The 9,297-nt window shown below is 32.1% G+C and overlaps 1 pseudogene; it reads right to left on the bottom strand.

Moving 5' to 3' along the window:
• Positions 1-5,733: 5,733 nt before the first annotated feature.
• Positions 5,734-9,014, bottom strand: LOC109123632 (uncharacterized; annotated as a pseudogene).
• Between the last annotated feature and the right edge of the window lie 283 nt (positions 9,015-9,297).

The following is a 9,297-nucleotide window of genomic DNA, read 5'->3' on the forward strand; positions in this document are numbered from 1 at the left end:
CACATCAAACCACCTTTTAGGTTCTTACGGATATTTGTTTTTTGACTTAATAAATTTTTTTTTTCTATTAAATTAAAAATAAATAACCTATTAACATCATTCAATATAACTAAATTGAATTTATTGACAATAAATTCATTTTAATTAAGATGGATAATGTCAATAAGTTATTATTAATTGAATAAAAAAATCAAATATTTTAACTTTTCCTATTAAATAAAAAAACAAACACCACCTTATATTTTTTTATTATTTGAGTTCATCTCTACCATGGATGTCATTTTTTTGGAAAGAGTTTTTTTTTTTTAATAAAATATTATTATGGAAAACAATCTTATTATGTTTTTAAGAATAATAGTGAAATTTATTTTTAGAATGACCTTATTTTTTATGTTTCTTCATATATAAATTTTGTTTTAAAAAATGATCATATATTTCTTGTTTTCACAACAAATTCTCTTAAACAAAAAAAATTCGTTCAACATATTTTTTAAATTAGAAAAATGTTTTTTTATTTTAGAGAATAAAGTTTCAAATCAAAAAGTGATTTAAGAGAACACTTACCAAGTTCTCTACCTAATTCGGACAGTACTTTTAGCTTAGAACATGAATCAAATGCATGCGTTGTGTACATGCCTATAACTTTAAAATCACATGCATGTTTGGTGCTAAATTTCATTTTGAATTAAGACTTGCATTCAACTCGTGGCACATCACATGTCCATGACTTTAAGATGACATTTACTAAACACATTCATATTACATACACTCGATTATATTTATAGTTTAGTGATGTTTATTTATTTATTTATTTTTACTTTTTGTTGAAAATAACCATTTTTTATATTTTAATTTTTTTTACTTTTATTAATTTATTAATTTTTTATTAAATAAAAAACTAAAATATTTTAATATTTTTTTAATAGTAAAAATTAAGGATCATAATTAAAGTGAATTTGTTGGTTTTTTTTAATATTTAATAAAAATAAAATAAATAATTTAATACTTAACACTATTAAACACTATATAATTTTAAGTTCGATTTAAAATTAAGTAAAAAAACAAATACCAACTTAGCTTGAATTCAACTCGATTATTTACAATTGTTTGTGTGTGATTCTTGTAATACAGTTTTTATTTTCTAATATTTTATAGATAATGATTTATAAGAAACACTTTTATAGATGATTAAGTAGCCAATATTTTGGTGTAAACAAAAAACTTATTTTTGAAAAAAACCTCTTAAATTCTATTTTTTCAAATTATTTTTTTTGTGATTTTCTAGAGTTTTTAAAATAATTTATAAAAAAATTGTCAAATAATTAATTTTTATAAGGAAAGTACTTTTAAGCATTAGTTAAAAAGAATTTTTGCAGCATTATCATAATCACTCCCAAATGAATGTCAAGCTAAGGCCTAAATAATAATTAGTATTTCACACTTTTTATTAAGATAAGTAGTAAATTTGCGGTCCTAGTCACACTTAGAACAATTGTTAGTTTTCTAAGTCCATTTAAGAGCTTGATGATTGAATTTGATAATCTCAAGACCAAATTGTCAATTTGCAATCCATCATTCTTTTGAGAATGATAATGGTGCATATTTTCTTTCTATAATATGATGTAAATGTGAGCTATGTGGTCTTGCATTATTAGCAAAGTCCAACTAAAAAACTGCCATGGACTCCAATTTCTTGAGAAAAATAGTATAGCTACCTAGCTACTACCAAGGATGAAAATATTGGTAATTGCAGATATATCGGTGTTTAAATTTTATGGATATATTGGAGATATATCGACGGATATTTTGAAACAAAATATCGATAGACAAAAAATTCATCAAAACTTATGAAAATATAAAAAAATACTCTTCAAAATGAAATTAGAAGTATAATAGACATTTTAAAGTTGTTTTATTGAATAAATTAATATATGTATGATATGATTTGCGATATTAAATTTAATTATATAGTGTTGGCTAATAAAAAATGTGAATTTTGTAATTATAGACTCATTATGAAATTAAATTATTACAAATATTCTAATTATGTGATTTAAATATATTACTATATTAAATTAATTTACTTACCTCTATTGAAAATATATTAATTAATTGTAAAAATATACTAATTTAAATTCATTGTTATACTAATTTAAAAATGTACTAAGTTAATTTATTCTCAATATACTATTATTATACTTGAATATCAAAATAAAATAAAATTATTAATTTAAAACTAAAGTATTGCAAATGTACTAATATGTTATTTAAATATATTTATGATTTTTATTTTAAAATATTGGTACATTTTGGTACAAAATATTTTTATTTAAAAATAATGATAATTTTATTTTTGATTTTATATTTAATTAGTATACAAAATAAATTATAAGATAATTAAAATTAACTTATTTATAATAATTTAATTTTTTACCGATTTTTCACTGATATATCTCTGATATATCCAATATATCTGGAAATTTCAGCAATTTTTTCCCATTTAGGGCCAATATTTTGCTTGTATCACCAATATATCTGTGATTACCGATATATCACTGATATTTACCGATATTTCCTTCAGACGATATATCTTACTAATATATCGTATCCACCTTCTTCGATATATCTCGATATTTTCTTCCTTGGCTACTACTACATGAATGAATCAACTTTTGAGACTTCACATATGAAATAGAAGATAATGGTACATAAACCAAAAGATAAGAATCATTATTAAGTTTTAAGATTATCTAATTGGTAGGAAAGAGTGAGTTTTCACATTACATAAAAGTAATTACAAAATAGAAATCCTCTAAAAATAATTCAAGTTTTATACGCTCATCAATCAAATGTACTATTTGAGATGATTAAAAGTAGTACCTAGAATGGTCAAATGTAAGGGTCTCCAACAGGCCGGGCCAGGCCGCCCGGCCCAGAGGAGTAAGGCCCATGGCCCAGCCCAGGCCATTGAGCCCGTGGCCTGGCCTGTGGGCCCTCAAGCTGGGTGGGCTGGGCCTGGCGGGCCGGGGTAAAAATTAAAATAATTTTTAATTTTGAAGGGAAGGGGATTTGAACCCTTCCCCTTATGGAACCACAAGGGAGCTAGCCACCAACTGAGCTGACCCTCTTTTGTGTAACTATTTTGCATTAATTATATATATATATTAGAAATGTTGTATGATTTTTGAAAAAAAATAAAAGTGAGTTGGCTGTTCAACGGTTACATGACTGTTGAACATGCCACTCATAATTCAATTTCAAATATATGACCGTTGAACGGTCTTGAAATTAAAAAATAAATAAATTAAATCCTAATATTTAAATCCCTATAAATATTAAATACCCTCAATTTTTTTCTATTCTTTCAACTCTTAAGCTCTCTCCCATTCCACAATATTTTCGATTATTGCATTTTGCCTCAAATTATTCAATATTATTGGTGGTGAAAAACAAGCATTGGTGGTTCAAAGAGTTCAAATTTGAAGGAATTTCTGCTTCGGTTCTCCAATTTAGTAACATACTTCACCTTTTCTTTTATTTATTTGTTACATTTTAATTTTACATTTATTATTTTTAGCATAATATTTTATCAATAATTATAATTATGGCAAGTGGTTCTTGTTCTTCATCTAATGCATGTGATAGCAAAAAATTTACTTCAAATATATGGAATTTTTTTGATAGAATAGAAATAAATTTAGAAAATAATAAAAAAGAAATAAAAGCAAAATGTAAAATTTGTAACAAACTTCTTAGTGGTGGCTCAAATGCAGGTACAAGTCATTTAAAAAGGCATCATGAAAATTGTAAAACTAAAAATAATGTAGATATTAGAAATTATATGCAATTAGGTAAAGATGAAAGTGGAAATTTAAAAACATTTTCTTATGATGAATCTTATTGTTGTGAAGAAATGATTGGTTATATAATAAGAGCAGAACAACCTTTCAATTTCACTAGTTTGCCATCACCGCCAAGAGATAATGATTAAAATATTTTACTAAATGTATGTCATATTTTTATTTTTATTTTTATGGTTGAAAAGTATAAATGATTGACAAATAAGTAGGTGCCAACCTAGTTGGGATGTATTTATTTTGTAATAATGTAAACTTTTCCTACATTTTCAAATGTAATGTATACATTCAATGAATAAAATAGTTAACAATGAATATTTTTATTAATGTAACATTTTCTATTTCTTGAATATTTTTTTTAATATATATATATATTTTAAAGTGGTGGGCCTACGGGTCGGGCCTAATTTGGGGCCCATGGCCCAGCCCACCCAGAAATGGGCTCGGGCCGGGCCGGGCTTGGGCCAGGCCACGGGCCGCGGGCCGCGGGCTTTTTGGAGACCCTTAGTCAAATGTAGTACCTACCAATATTATTAAAATGTTGTACCTAAATGATTAAAGGTAATATATTTGATAAAAAAGTACATAAAATGTAAATTATTTTTAAATGGTTGTTTGAAATTTGGATTTTATAAACTTGAGTTCTTCAATGTGCTTCTTTCGACATGTCTTCCAAAGTTATAAAAAAGAAGATAATGTACATCCTATCTTATATATGAATGAATTAAGTATTTAAAATATAACCTATTAAAATAACATGTTCAAAAAATGGCTAGGTTAATTATCAAATATAGGGCTTTTGACACTATATGTTACCTTGGGAGACATTGCCCAAGTATTGAGGCAGGCTTTTCTTGCAACACTAATAGTTTAACATGCTATCACACAATTTAAAAATGTCATTGAACTCTCTTTCAATTCAAAGCAATAAGAATTATATATCATCCTATGGACCTCTCATTTTGCATGATGCGTTCTCACTTAATGGCGTGACTCATTTTTTTATTTGTGAATAAAAAATTATTTTTTAGAAAAAAATTTGGAGTCGCCACTTATTTTTGTTTTATTTTTAAAGGGAAAATAAAATAAGAAGTAAAATCCTAAGCGTGACTCCTTATTTGAAAAAGAAAGTCTATAGAAAACCAAAGTCGGGTCCAGGAGTTAGGTTATCTATTGGGAATATACGGTAAAAGACCATAATACCCCTCTAAGTCCCTAAAAAAGGGTCTCTATTAAATAAGGTGAGACAAGTGTAATAATTGATAAGGAAATCAATGGATACCAATGAAATAGTCATACAATGGAAACAAGTCATGCATGGTGAATAAACAAAGTGTGAGCAAGATCGTACCTTAACAACAAGAAATAATATGCTATTATGAGAGACAAAGTTAGTACATAATGATAAGTGTAAAATATCTTACACAAAATTGATCAAAATCAAACAATATCAACCATATACTTTACTTGAATTATTTCCAAAGAAAATGTTATGAATATTGGGCCCTCACCAAAGCCTAATTGATTTTGTATGAATTAATCTCATAAATTCAATTGGTTTGAAATTATGAAAATTGCATTCATGCTTATTAAAAAAAATATGAAAAACGAAAAATTTATTTGAAATCAAGAAAAAGAAGGTGAAAGATAGCTTGCCCAAAGAGAAAATGGCAGCAAACGTTTTTATTAAAAATGGACTTTTGGTGACCCAAAACCCTAAGGAAAGAAGAAAATTAAATTGTGAAATTAAAATTATTTGAAAATTAGAGTGAAATTAAAATTATTTGAATACTAAGGTTTGAAAACCAAAATTTGAAAGTGAGGATGAAGAATCAAGGAGGTGAAGACATGTGGCTCGTGGGATTACATGCCAAAGGTGACCATGTATGGGCATGCATGAGTGGGGCCCGGAGTGCAACTGTGTCTGCTATACCAGTGGTTCATCTTCATCTGAATCACATAGCCTTCTTGCATGGACCGGTCATTTGAATGCTTCATCACCAGTTGATTGGAACAATTCCCGAGCACCCATCGCTAAGTGATCAAAGCTTTTTCCATAAACAACTATGTAGACATAGGCATATTTGTTGAAAAATCGGACAAAGGTCTCCACAAGATGGAACCGGAAATCAACACAACCAAGCAAACGCTCATTGTCGCCAATCTTAGACCGGAGTCCTCTAATCTCCCATCGCAATGCCTTTATTGTAGCTGTAAACAGTTATCCATAGTAGATGCTGCCAAAAGATGTCGTCACAGCATATTGTAGAGACTTTATCAATGAATTGGGAAGCATTGATGCAACCTCTGGACCACCGTGGATGAGAACAAGAAACACTATTCCAGACGCAACAACCTGTATAGTATTACAAAGGACTGCACCTGTTCAAAATAAGCTCACCGAGAACACCAAATCACCACAAAGAGCCATTCCAGCGTTCACTATAGCCTATACTTGAAGCCACAAAACCCGATGCTCCGAAAGTCCGTGTTGCCATCCATAAAAGCATGACCAACATGAATGCATATGCCACTCTCGTAACTTCTGGGAGGTTCCACGCCAACTTCACAGCTTTTTGGAGCACCAGCATGCTAAATGGAAACCTGTCCATGACCGATATGACATACAAAAACTGCAGGGCAACGCCAATAGCAAAAGCAACCTCCCAGAAAACTGTCCACCCTAGAAACACAAGACGCTAATAACTGCAAGTTAAGTGGTAAAAAATATGGACTGAAACCTTCATCGTTTGATTGGCACGAGAACCGAACAAGAACAACCAACCCATCTAAGAAACGTCCCAACTCCATTCCTTCACTTTCATTCATATTTGGACAAATTGCACGCTGCCATTGACTAGCTAATTGCTTTCAAGAATTTTGACGCCAACTGATCCAAAGGCATCGTGACAACTCGAACTCCGGGTGCAGTAGGTTCTTTCACATCTTAATCATTGTGTTTCTTCATAAGAACTTCCACGGTCCTCTATTATCATGAGGATGACCAAGTTCAGTTTTTTTTTGGGAACCGCGACTTCTCCGTAAGAACCACATCCATTAGTTCTAGCAAATGACCAACCAAATTGCAATTTACCAATGATAAACTTCTCAATTGAGCCGAATTTCGCAATGCAATTCCGGTGAGACCAAATCCACCCAATCTGCCGACTCTACCAATCATCCACATACTGTTGGGCACTTGTTGGGTATTGGGCAGAGCTGGCAAACCAAGGTTGCTAGGAGGTGGAGGTTGGAAAGTTTGGTGGATGATTGGTTTGAGACTTGGGTTTGGTGGGTATGAAAGATGGAGAAATGGGTATGGTGGCGTGGGGTAAGCTAGTGGGTATGAAGGTTGGAGAAATGGTGGGTTTGCACATAGGAATTCATGCATGGGGTTGTTTGGCTTGGGATTTGGTCTTGATGGAGGGGGAATTTTGTGATTGGATTAGGCCTTTCAATCACATTATTGTGCCGAGTGAACACAACTCTTGACCAATCAATCATGGAACTTGGGGCAAGCCTCTTAACACTTCCACTTAGACTGTTGTTGACGGAACAACTTTCTTCTGATGCTACTTCATTCTGCCGGTTTTCATTTTTCTCTGAATTCAGGATCCTACATCTTTTAGCCATTCTCAATGCATGCAAACGTCGGGACTCATGCAAGTATGGTTTCCGAGGAACGGTGCTTCAGAGTAAAAAGATCAAGTAGAATGATACAATTATTAACTTTCATGCAAATCACAAGAGGATGGAGACTTCTAGTTGCAAATTATATAAGAGAAAGATCAGGTCCTCAAGAGGTCCATTGCCCAGACCTTGAAATTCCTTTATTTAATACAAGCTGTCTCCTATTTCCTTACAGAATGATCTCTTCTTTGCAGCATTGCTTCAATCTTCTCGTTCACCTTGGAAACATTTTCTGCCAAATCTGGAGGTGGAAAGGGGAGTGTAAGGGGGGAGGCCCAGAAATGTTTCAATTTCCTCCAATTGCATGCCATCTCCCTCACGAAGCTTCTCTTTCCCACTTTCAAACTGCAACTCTACTCTAAAAGAACCCCCTCAATCCTGCTGATTATTCAGATGCCATTAAAAGAACCAGAAACTAAGAGTTCTTATCAGAAGATACACCCAGAGGCTGAATGAATTTGGAATGTCCACTGAAAATTCTCATATAGTCTCCGGAAAGGCTGCCCCGATTTGGATTTCCTTATCCACACGCCCAATAACTACATACTTAAAATCACCGTCACATCCAGATATCTGCCAAATGTTCTCATAGCCTTCTTTATAATAATCCAGTGACATTCTTTCACCTTCTCTTTCTTTAATATCTTCGCCCTCTTTTCAGCTTCTCGAGCCTTACCACCCAAATGAACTTCAACTGCCCTCAACATCCATGAGCCGAGATCCACTTCTAGCCATATCCATGACCCATTTTGAACATTCCCACAACTTGACGTGCATGCTGTAACCCTTCCCAACCACAGACCGAAAATATTATCTCTGCAGTTCCTTACTCCCTCAGGCAGAGATGTGAAACCTGATGCGCACCATGGACGGGTACCAGAAACAGAGGAAGATAGCAAGACAGAGCACAATGGATGGGGACAAAATGAACTAGTAAAAACCATGTTTCATGTTCCAATCAACGGGCTTAGATATAGAGGAGTGAGCCAAAATGGATTTCAAATAGAAATCAAGACATGATTGCAAACATCTCATATGGAATCTCAAAATAGAGCCAAGGAAATAGGTTAGGAATCAAGTATAAAATGCATGCAAACAAACTCAGATTCTATAAGAATATGCAAAAGTTTCCAATTCTCACATTCAAACATCAAAATAGAATCCCAGTATACACTGAAAACATAATGGAACTGTATGAAAACGAAAGAATCGACAGCTTATAGAAATCATACCTTTGTTATTCTCTTCAAGACTCCTCCCTTCTGTGTTTCCTCTTTCTAAACCCAGCTCTCTCTTCCTGAAGCTCTCTATCTCTCCCTCTGGAACCCCGCTTCAACTATGGTTTCCATCCCCTCTCACTCTCTTTTCCTTCCCCTTTCATCTTTGGGAACTTTTCCTTTCTTCCTCAAGCTCACTTTTCATAATTACTCTTGTAGAAGGTCTGCACTGTCATGCAAAAAGACAACTTCCGGGTGGCAAACAAGTGGTGAGAGAGAAGAGTATCCAATAAAATATGATAAATAATAGCAATAAAGAAACAAATGTATACCAGTCCAAAAAGAGGTACACATAATTTTTTTTTGTTTTTTGGTAAAACCTTGGGCTTGTACGAGTAATTCTTCTGTTCCAAACTTTTATGATGAACTATTTGTTGTTTGGATATAAACCAAAAGGTTCATTAATTGGTTCATCATCGTGAACCAAAGTGATGAACTATATATATGATTTTGAATGTATGCATATATTTGAA

Source organism: Vitis vinifera, chromosome 13 (genome assembly GCF_030704535.1).
Source record: "Vitis vinifera cultivar Pinot Noir 40024 chromosome 13, ASM3070453v1".
NCBI lineage: Eukaryota > Viridiplantae > Streptophyta > Magnoliopsida > Vitales > Vitaceae > Vitis > Vitis vinifera.